Consider the following 12,400-nt stretch of genomic DNA (forward strand, 5'->3'; position numbering starts at 1 on the left):
ATATCTTGGAAAATGGAAGTATACTTATGACCATTCAGTTCCAAAGATTTGATGAAACAAGTCTTGATCTTCTTTCTGAAAAAGTTGCACATTTTTCTGTTTAAACTATTTATTGTTTGACTAATTCTTCTTTTTTTTTGTATTTTTATACTTTTTATTCTTTTGTACCATTTTTAAAAAAAGGAATCGGACGGTGGCATTTTGAGCCTGGTATGCAACTTTTGACAATCGGCCCTAGAAGCATGCTGTTGTATGTGACAAAATCTCTCTAAGTTTCTCATCAGTGAGACCATCTGTTGAGAACATTGAGTCACCCTCTCACGCTAATTGTTTAGCACGGTATATACTCTCAAAAGTGAGATAGCCTAGTCCAAATAAAAAATATTGATAAAAAGGATAGGGTGCTTATTATTTTTAAGTTAATCACCTTTTCCTGACTCTGTCCTTGGAAGCATGCTTGTCGTATACATCAAGTCTCATGTTCTACTGAAACATTGAGCATAACCCAATGGCTTACCCTAACTGCATAGTCATCAGCGTAAGAAATACTTTTCAGGTCCTTAAATCACAAAGGGTTGTTCATGTCCTTGACCTCCTAGTTTGAGGTAGACATGGTACCATTATGAATTAAAGGTGAATCCTTGATTCTAGATTGCAACTAACTCTATGATGCAAGGATTAAACCAATTCTTGGTGATGAGTTATCACTGATAATGATTCACGCTGATTTCACCTCAGCGTGACCGAGACATCTTACTTCTCTTCCACAAGTCTTCTTTATAGAACTTGATGATTCACTGTGTAAAACCACACACTGATAAAAGTTCGAAAGTCTTGCTGATGAGTTGGAAACTTTGTTTTGTAAAACTTATGGATTTTGGAATGGTTTTAAAAATGAAAATTTTGTCCTAATTTTTGGGATGTTACAATGGACTGTGATATAATACCATGAAGTATACCATGAAACGAGGTTGTCCTCTGTAAATACACGGTAATCTAAAGTGGGTCTTTGAGTAGTTGGGCATCCCCCAGTTAGTTTTAGAGTAAGTAGTGAGGTCCACAGAGAGAGATACTTGAAGTTGTAGACGATAACTAAGATTACCTCGAATGTACTAGAAAACCCATCTGGGAGGATGAAGATGAGGCTCTCTACGGTCGTGCATGTATAACCACAACTACTGCACAACAAAAGCAAAATTTGGTCTATTGAAAGTCAAGATTTCAGAGAGCTTCGACTAGAATACGATATAGTGATAGATTGGCTAATGGTAGACAAGTGATGCCTAGCTTCTCAACCGGCTCTAGTGTTTGGTAAGGGTTATAGTTGAGCATGCAAGCCCGTTCAAGAATTTTAACTACATATTTTTGTTGTAAAAAAATACCAATGGAAGATCGAACAACATGAATGCCCATAAAATAATTCAAGGCATCCATATCTATTATGACAAACTTACAGATGAGTGTAAAAAAAATATACTAAAGAAACTTAAATGAAGAATCCTTGAGGATGATATTGTCTACATATAAAAGAAGGTATGATGTGGTTTGGTATGATGTTGCTTGATAAGAGTGATGAGGTTGAGCAATCATTTTGAAGCCCAATTTGAAGAGCATATGGTGAATTTATGGTTCCAAGCTCGAGGGGCTTGCTTAAGGCTATCTAAAGATCATTGTAAATAGCAAGCATGGTCGGGAAACTGAGAGTCTTGAAATCTCAGGGGTTGGTGCATATATATATATATATATATATATATATATATATATATATATATATATATATATATATATATATCCTCTCTAATAAATGAATGTTTTTTTGCCACATGTCATCTTTTCCTTCATTTTGACACTTGTTATTTTGTGGGAGTTTTAAAATTTTTATTTTTCACTTTTCATTTTTTAGGAATTTTCATTTTCTTAAAATAAAATTCCATAAAATTGTAATGGATTCTATAAGGAAATAAAACCATCCTATTAATTTGATAATAAATTCTCATAAATACTCTAAACGATTTAATTTCTTTTGCAAATGTTTTAAAATATTACATTTTGTTATGTAAAGTATTACTTTATAAAATATTTCATGTATATATATTGATATTAAATTTTTATTTTTAATAAACTCGTGTAATACACGGGTCTCACACCTACTATATATATATATATATATATATATATATATATATATATATATATATATAGTGCGTATAGTAGCCTATAACAATTAGACTAAATTTTTAATCATAATCGATACCCTGATGTTGACTGTAACCATTGGCCACAAAAAAAATAGGCCTTATAACAAGCACAAGATCCACTTGCATGATGTTTATGACGAAAATCCATATAGTTCGGACCGTATTGGCCCATGGGGTCTCAGGGCTAGATTCCACGTTCCGTTGGACTTAAGAGCCTGATATTCCATATTTATGGCTTTTCATAATTGAAGATACTGCATAGCCTTTAGGTAGGACTATGGGACACTAGAGATGGATGAGGTGTGAAGATTTAGACGGGAAATAGGTTCAAAAATCTTGTTGTAAGCACGGTGGTCATAGGATGAGTATGATGATGAGTATATGTGGGAGGGGTTATGGTGTGGGAAGGAATCGAGGATTGATGGTAGTCGAGGATGGATTGCACAACGACTCGAGTATCTCCCAAAACATGGGAGATAGGACAAAGTAGTCTTCAAGGAAAGATTAGGAGGGAGGTTCGGTCGGGATGATTAAGATGAAAGGGAAAACCGAATCGTCAAAGACAACATGTCGAAATACGATGATGTGTCCCTGGTGATGAGAAGGTATCCTAAAAAAGCATAAAGGATGGTGCGTAGTTCTAGTTTGTGAGATGTAGTGATGTGGGTAAAACAAAGGCATCCAAAGATGCGAAAAATACAAGAAATAACAATAGATTTTACTTTTTTTTTACCAAATATATGCAATATATTTTAGTTTTATCCTATAATAACAATCTAATTTCATTTTGTTACCCATAATAACAATCCAAAGATGCGAAAAATACAAGAAATAACAATAGATTTTACTTTTTTTTTTTACCAAATATATGCAATATATTTTAGTTTTATCCTATAATAACAATCTAATTTCATTTTGTTACCCATAATAACAGTTTACTTTCATTTCCTTACCAATAATATCAATATAGTTGGTTCTTTAAATGATAATAACAACATACTTAGAACCCTTACCCATAATAGCATGTTAACATAGATGTGGCAAAAACAAGGTGTTTTATAAAAGATTGAAATCAATAACTTTTAAATATGGTTGAAATTAAGTGGGTCTCGTTTGACATACAAAAACGTTGTTCAATCACTTTTTATATTTTTTTTAAATGATTAATGTATTATATATGATATTATAAAACTAGATATTTCGGTAATAATTTTAAAATGTTTTAATAAAACGACTGAACAAGATTGTATGCATAAATTATATATACTTTGAACGTTTCCATTTTAATTAATTATTTCGTTTACTTAATACATTTACAAATACAGAGAAGTTATATAACTCTTTAATTTGAAAGAAGTTTCGTAAGGCACCAGTGGTCTAGTGGTAGAATAGTATCCTGCCACGGTACAGACCCGGGTTCGATTCCCGGCTGGTGCATTAATATTTTTATAATTCCAGTCTTTTTAACTTTCTGAACTTGACAACTCTCTCTTACCCCAGAAATTTCCCAAGTTGATAGATGCTATTACATCGACCTCACCAAATTATTATAGTTTATTTGGTAAACGAAATTCAGATTTATATTATTGAAGCAACTTTACTTTTTTTTTTTTTTTCTCTAATTTGAAAATAATAATTTTTAAGTTAATATCCGTCCCTAATTCTTGTAGCAAAAATTACTGTTTATAATACTAATTGTATTTTATAAGTATTTGTAGTTTTGTCTTGTTAAAAAATACCTCAAAAATGATCTACTAGACCAAACGGACTTACAAAGACACCTGTAATTCCCCGACCCAGGCGATGGACAACATAGACGATCGTCCATGACCGATCTTCTAAAAGGCCCCACAATTTTAATGTGCTACATATTATATACATATATTAAAAAGCCTCGTGTGAACAGTAAAATTGACCAAGTTCAGACTTTCAACACAAGAATGCGGACATATTGAAATTTCACATAATACTTTCACATATTCAAAATTTTGTCCTCTTATCCTCCTTCCCTAATCCAAAATTCTCACCATCATCGGCGTTTCACAATTTCTTCGGACTCCTCCCTTTCTTCCTCTCCGATTGTGTGGGTTTGACATATCCTTCGTCTTCTCGATCAAGATTTTCCACTTCCGTCTCCACCAAACGTCTGTGGTTTGTGGCCGCCTCCAGCCGTTTCTAATGCCATTTGAATTATGGGTATGTTCTCTGTCGTTTGTATATGCTTTTGATAATTTCTTCGGACTCCTCCCTTTCTTCCTCCGACTGTGTGGGTTTGACGTCTCCGACGTCTTGTCGATCAAGAATTAGTTAGTATTAATAAACATCAATTGTTTTTTTTTTCTAATTTGAAAATAATAATTTTTAAGTTAATATTTATCCCTAATTCTTGTAGCAAAAATTACTGTTTATAATACTAATTGTATTTTATAAGTATTTGAAGTTTTGTCTTGTTAAAAAATACCTCAAAAATGATCTACTAGACCAAACTGACTTATAAAGACACCCGTAATTCCCGACCCAAGTGATGGACAACATAGACGATCGTCCACGACCGATTTTATAAAAGGCCCCACAATTTTAATGTGCTACATATTAGTATTAATATACATCAGTTGTTTTTTTTTTAAGAAAAGCTCATACTTATGAACGGGTAAGGGGACCAAAATTGGCACCAAAAACATATATTGAAATCGAGAGTGTGAGAATTGAGATAATCACTGGAACGAAGCTTCGGAAGTCAAAACTCGAAAAAGGAGGATGAGAGATCCAAAATGACGGATTACACCGAATACTCAACGTCTAAACTGTCACACCCCAAAACCGGAACGACGGAAACGTTCGGGGGCGGAATGATATGACATTCGTAAAATGTGATATGATTTTATAAAAGGCCCCACAATTTTAATGTGCTACATTTATCTAGGCAACTACTAATGTACTAACTACCTTTAAACTTCTTAGTTTAATTAAGGTAAAATGTGATATGATTGTAACCATACTTGATTGACTAGTATAACACGATGTTCGAGACGTCGAAATGATATGACATTCGTCACCCGTAGACCTGCAGGTCCCACTGTAGCTAGCAGCAAGGTGTAGGAGGGTCAGTCTCGTATAGATCTATACACAAATTCACGCTCTCCCCCCAGGAGACTCTGTGTACAAAACGTGACGCGGCAGTATATTGTCGATCCATGAAGTAGTATCTCACATTAACATTATAGTATTCTTGTATTTGCATAGTATGTTCTCTCTGTCTAGTGTATAGTATGTTCTCTAATGTATAGTGTGTAGTATGTATTGTTTCTCGTTATAGTATGAATTGTTTCTCTTTATAGTGAGTATTGTCTCTCGTTATAGTATGTTCTATCTGTTTCTCTTTATAGTGAGTATTGTCTCTCGTTATAGTATTCTCTATATGTTTCTCTTTATAGTGAGTATTGTCTCTCGTTATAGTATGTACTGACTCATGTATGAACTGACTCTTTGTGTGTTTCATTGTTCTAGTAATAATATTAGTGACTTCCTAAACTATACCTATTATAGTTTACTAGTGAATGTTGTTTGTACACCTTTGCTACCCAAAGGACTTGAATTGAAGGAAGAACTTTTATATCTATATACATACACATAATATATAACTAAGATTCGAACGACCTTCGGACAAACAACCGATACCCTAAGTCCACAACCAAACAAGGAACAGGAAGTAAGGCGAGCTATCAGTCCTAAGTCCTTTCAATCCTACTTATATAACTATATATATATATATATATAGATATGCTTTTGACAAAATTTAAGTTTAAAAGAGTTTGATAAAGAGTTTTGCAATATAAAAGAGTTTGTAAAACTATTTGAAGCAATTTGTTTGAAAACACAGTTGAAGTATAAGAAATCTATCTGTTTGATAGTTATTAATCACATGTGATTTGATATAATAACTATAATTGTTCTACTTGTATTCCCCCCCATAAAAGAATTTAAAATCATTTAAAAGGTAAATTAAGGGGTATGAACTCACCTGCAGTGAGTGATACGAATGAAAGATCGGTTTGTAGGATGCTAAGTGCCAAGTGAAGACTTGAGCACAACGGATCCTAATAAGCATATAAGGACACATATATTTATATAATTAGTGTTTAAGCAACTAATTATGTAAGGGAAACACCCTAGGACTTTAGGAAACACTTATATGGAAGTGTTATAATCACAAAGGATTGCATATAAGGGGTTTACGGCCATACAAGTGTGTTTACGGCCCTTGTGTTCACGGCCATAGGGTTTACGACCCTATGTGTTTACGGTCAGGTGTGTACGGCCATGGAGTTTACGGTCGTACACTCCTTGAAGAACTTGTCAAAAAGTGTATTCTAAGGCCTTATCCTGCATCCCCTAAGTATTCATGACTTTGTGTTGGAGTATAACATGAGTTTGAGGCCAATTAAGCACCAAACTAGGGTTTACGGCCAATGGAGATGCCCATGGCCGTAAACTCTTGGAGTTCAAGAAATCTAAGATGATTCAAGGCTAGGAAATCAAGAGTTTAACAAGCCTAACTATGAGATAGAAGATATACTCACGTTTTTGAAGCTTGGGAGGGGGTTCACGGTCCAAGAACTAGTAGGTGTTCTTGGTGTTCTTGGTGAAACTGAAGAACACTTGAAGATCTACCAAAATGAAGTGATTTCATGGATGAAATCAATGATCTTTACTAGATAGTGAAAGGAATCAACAAATTAAGGGAATAATACTTACAATCTTGAAGATCTAAGAGTAAAAATCGGATGATAGTTGAGAGAGAAGTGAGTTCTTGAGGTGGAAGTGTGAGAAATGAATGAATAATGAAGGTATATCACCCTTAAGGCCAAGAGTTTACGGCCACCATGAGTTTACGGCCGTAAACTCATATGATGTGGCCGTAAACTCCTCATGAAGGAGTTTATGGCTTCATTGATGGCTTTGTGCTTCAGCAGATACTTCCTAACACTCATTTCTTGGATGTACTAGGCTTAGAACGCCCAAACAGACCCTAAACAATGCTAAAAGATAGCAGAAACAAGTCTGTCTTGATTGAATTGAACTGTTGTACAAGATAGAAATTTCGGGTTGGCACATCATCCCCCCGTTAGAGAGAATTTCGTCCCGAAATTAGAGTTTAAACAGTTAGGCTATTACAAATAACTAAACGAAAAGATGAGGATATTTCAGTTTCAACTGATCCTTGCGCTCCCAAGTGAATTCAGGTCCTCGCTTGGCATTCCAGCGAACCTTCACTATCGGGATACGACTTTGCTTCGTTTTCTTGACCTCTCGGTCCATGATCTCTATGAGCCTCTCGTTGATCTCGATCTCGTCGAGTGGGATTACAAGAGTCTCGTCGGACAGACACTTTTTCAATTTCGAGACGTGGAAAGTAGAATGTACGTTACCGAGCTCGCGAGGTAGTTTGAGTTTGTAAGCTACAGGTCCGATTCTAGCGAGAATCTCGAAAGGCCCTACGTATCTTGGATTTAGCTTTCCACGCTTTCCAAAGCGTATCAAGCCCTTCCAGGGTGAGACCTTTAATAGAACACGGTCGCCCACCTGGAATTCCAACGGTTTCCTTCTCTTGTCTGCGTAGGTTTTCTGTCGGTCTCTAGAGGCTTTCAATCGTTCACGAATCTGAACGATCTTCTCTGTCGTTTCCCGAATGATCTCCGGACTTGTGAGAGTACTGTCAGGAACTCATCCTTTAGCTAACTGAGTGTCGCCCACCTCAGCCCAGCACAGAGGGGATCTGCACTTACGGCCATAGAGGGCTTCAAATGGAGCAGCCTTTATGCTCGTGTGATAACTATTGTTGTAGGAAAACTCGACAAGGGGTAAATGAGTATCCCATGCCTTCCCAAAGTCTATCACGCAGGCTCGCAACATATATTCCAAGGTTTGAATAGTCCTCTCACTTTGTCTGTCGGTTTGCGGATGGTAGGCGGTACTCATGTCCAGCCTAATTCCTAGGGAACTTTGTAGCGACTGCCAGAACCTCGAAGTGAATCTACTATCTCTATCAGAGATAATGGATATGGGAACACCGTGTAGTCGTACTATTTCCCTAATGTATGTTCTTGTTAGTTTCTCCATCTTGTCAGTTTCTTTGATAGGCAGGAAGTGTGCGGACTTTGTTAACCTGTCTACGATCACCCAAATGGTATCGAGACCACCCGTTGTCTTGGGCAACTTGGTTATGAAGTCCATCGTGATTCGCTCCCACTTCCATTCAGGTATCTCCGGTTGCTGAAGTAGACCTGATGGTTTCTGGTATTCGACCTTAACCTTGGCGCAAGTAAGGCATTTACTCACGAAGGTAGCAATCTCTGCTTTCATGTTAGGCCACCAGTATAGCTTTTTAAGATCCAGATACATCTTATCTGAATCTGGGTGGACGGAATAGCGAGTGTTGTGTGCCTCGGTCATGACCAAGTCTCTGAAACCACCGTGTCTCGGTGTCCAGATCCGATCCATGAAATATAAGGCTCCGCCACCCTTGACTACTAAGTTCTTATCCATCCCTCGCAGGGATTCACCCGTCACATTTTCAGGTTTCAAGGCTTCTAGCTGAGCCTCCTTAATTTGTGTGGAAAAGTGTGAATGGATAGTCATAGTCAAAGATTTGACTCTACGACCAGAGTATTCTTTCTGACTTAGGGCGTCCGCTACTACGTTGGCCTTGCCTGGATGATAACGAATTTCGCATTCGTAATCACTGAGTAGCTCAACCCACCGTCGCTGTCTCATGTTGAGCTCCTTCTGGTCGAATATGTGTTATAGGCTTTTATGGCTTGTAAAGATAGTGCTTTTCGTACGATACAGGTAGTGTCTCCAGATCTCCAGAGCAAATACCACTGCTCCTAACTCAAGATCGTGTGTGGTGTAGTTGACCTCGTGTGTCTTCAGCTGTCTTGAGGCATAGGCAATGACCTTACCTCGTTGCATCAGAACACAACCGATCCCTTGATTGGATGCATCGCAATAAACCATGAAGTCTTCTATCCCTTCGGGGAGGGACAGTATCGATGTAGTGCATAAAGCTCGCTTTAGCGTTTGGAACGCTTTCTCTTGCTTCTCTTCCCAGTCAAAGGCCACGACCTTCTGGGTTAATGTTGTAAGCGGTTTCGCAATCCGAGAGAAGTTCTGAATGTACCTGCGATAGTAGCTAGTGAGGCCTAGAAATTAACAAATTTTTGTAGGCGTCTTCGGTGCTGACCAGTTCTCAATGGCTTTGATTTTGGAAGGGTCCACGTGTATTCCCTCTTCGCTAACCACGTGTCCCAAGAATTCGACTCTTCGGATCCAAAATTCACATTTAGAGAACTTCGCATAAAGCTTCTCTGATCGTAGTGTTTCCAAGACCTGACGTAGATGTTGACTATGCTCCTTCTTACTACGAGAGTAGATAAGTATGTTATCGATGAAGACAATGACGAACTGTGTCACACCCCCGAACCAGACGGCGGAAACGTCCGAGGCCTCGTGTGACTTAAATTGAAATATCATCACAATGAATATACATGAAACATAACATAAACATCACCATGCATTAATACATTACAACCGTCATTGTTCACATCCAGTACATTGTCTACATTACATAATCCCAAACATAAATTGTTTATCAAATGACATCACACAAAAGACATTCAGACACACGCTTGATAATTCTTCATTCTAACGGTTACCTGAGAACAAAAGTTATTTGAAAACGGTCAACATATATAATGTTGGTGAGTTCATAAGCAGGTTTGATATGAAAATGTTTTGTATTGTTTGTAAAACCCATAAAATCCAATATTTTCTGAAACATAAATTGTTTACGAAAAAGGTGTGATGATCCATAAGTATACGTGTGAAGAATTTCAAAACATGTAAAAGTGAAATGTTTTTCATAGTAGTTTCTTGTATTATAGTTGTTATAAGTAAAAGTGAATAATGTTGTCCCCCCGGAAAACCCGATGTTTTCCGATATAAATAGTATGATAGTTTTTGTATTATTGTATCGTCACAGCATATGAACATGATTTCCCAATGATTACTTAGATAGTAATGGATCTCTATGTGAGTCGTTATAACCATGCATAATAATGACTAATTCGCCTGTTATGGCATTTTATAGAATGCCGGTCTTGAATTAAGATTTTGTCACCCTAGACTGGCCGAGTCTAACTGTAGCGAACAGCTTAGGTGTGGGGGAGTCACCCCTGTATAGATCTATACACAAACTCTCACTCTCCCTCCAGAAGACTTTGATTATAACTACAGACTACGACCGACACTTATTGGTGTCACCCGTTATTTCTCACTAAATCCAAATAAATTGAATAACATTGTTTTACAACCCGATTTATGTTTACCTGTATAAAAGGTAAGCCTAACAGACGAAGAAAAGAGGACAACGGAGGCCCACTAACTTGGTATGTTATTACAGGCTGTCGAGTATGCTACGGACACGTTATAGCCCATTAAGCATATTATGAATGTTTAGGGTCTTATTAGCAATGCAAATGGACCATTAAGGCCCTATAGCATGTTAAAGTTGACAAAGGCCCATTGGGTATGTAATTGGGTCACCGGAAGCCCAATAAACATGTGTGCTTATATTGGGCCCAATAGTCATGATATTGGATCATAAAGGCCCAATAGCACGAATAGAAGATATTTGAGCCCAACCATTGAATCATTTATAATTTATTGATCTTAAGTTTGTAATGTAGCTATTTGGTGTAAGCGAAATATTTATTCAAAGTATTAAAATACTCTGACGTTTGATTTATAACGAAGCTTTGGTTATACGTATATATATATATATATATATATATATTTAAAACCATGTGTTATAAACTTAATATTTTTAACCAATAATTTAATATTCGTCTAATTGGCCCAAAAACATTTAGTTTGACCATTTCAGCCCCTTTATCTATAAAAATGGCACTTTTAGTCCCCTTTTATGAAAATTGACATTTTTGGTCCTTAAATCGTTTTTCTTGACGTTTTAGACCCAAACTTTATTTGAAATAATAAATTCAGCCCAAAACTATTGTATTTACCATTTCCATCCCTTAGTTGAAAAAAAGTTTACATTTTTGGCTCAATTTCCGTAAGTCTTACAATTTTGACCCCAAAGTCGAAAACTTTGCATTTTTAGTCCAATTTTTACATCAAAGTCATTTTCAGCCCTTAAAACAGTTTTATTCACGTTTTAAACCCATAGTTTGTTAACTTTTTCATTTCAGCCCCTCAAATACTTCATTTTTCGCAACTTTCGGCCCAAAACTCGTAAGGCCCAAATTTAAAACCCATTAAGCTAAAATTTATGTTTTTGACCCCTAGACAAGTGTTATTTTCATAAAAGTTAGATTTCTATGTAAATAATACTATTTTGTCCTTATAAAACCGAAAATATCTTATTTTACCCAAATTTTGATTATTTTTGCAAAAATGACACTTATAAGGATTTTGACTTTTTTTCACTTCTTAAGCCTAAAGATCCTTAGATCTTTGAAGTAAGTTGTTTATTATGTACATTGTTTATGTATTCTTCACACTTTAGCCATAGATTTCAAGATTTAGCAAATAATATCATATTTTCACAACAAAAACCAAAGAAATCACATATAACAAGCATACACACATAGATCAACACATAGTACTTGTATTCTCCCCCAAAAACAAGTAAAAACCGAAAACAAGGGGGTATGAACTCACCTTGCTTTGTTGCTCACGGTTTTGAAGAAGAAATGGAAAGGGTTGAGGTGATTCTCGGCCCTAGCACGCTTTTTGAGAAATCTTTGGGCTTAGATGGGTTCTAAGAAGCATGATCATGAATTTGAATGAATTAAGAGAAGATTTTTGATAAGATATAGAAGTTAATCCATGGATCTAAGTAAAAACTTACCAAGGATTTGTGATATGAGTGAGGAACCTTCTTGGAATGCTTGCAAATCTCGAAATTTTGATGGAAGAATGAAGGTGTTCTTGAGAGGATTTGGAAGTATTTGGAAGTGAATTAAGTGTGTGTGTGTGTGTGTGTTGATGCTCTCAGCCGAGAGTAGAAGAAGAAGAAGGGAGAGAGGGTGAGGTGACATTGCATGGATGTCCACCATGCAATAAGGAGGTGGCATGCTCACAGTTTTCCTCCTTAATCCATTTTATCTTAATTCTTCTTC

At 36.2% G+C, this 12,400-nt stretch overlaps 1 non-coding gene across 1 annotated transcript; it reads left to right on the plus strand.

Moving 5' to 3' along the window:
• Window positions 1–3,564: 3,564 nt before the first annotated feature.
• TRNAG-GCC (transfer RNA glycine (anticodon GCC)) lies at window positions 3,565–3,635 on the plus strand. Its single transcript has one exon. It is a non-coding gene; the product is annotated as a tRNA-Gly (tRNA).
• The last annotated feature ends 8,765 nt before the right edge of the window (window positions 3,636–12,400 follow it).

This window comes from Lactuca virosa, chromosome 9, assembly GCF_052849685.1.
Source record: "Lactuca virosa cultivar CGN04683 chromosome 9, Lactuca_virosa_CGN04683_v6, whole genome shotgun sequence".
NCBI lineage: Eukaryota > Viridiplantae > Streptophyta > Magnoliopsida > Asterales > Asteraceae > Lactuca > Lactuca virosa.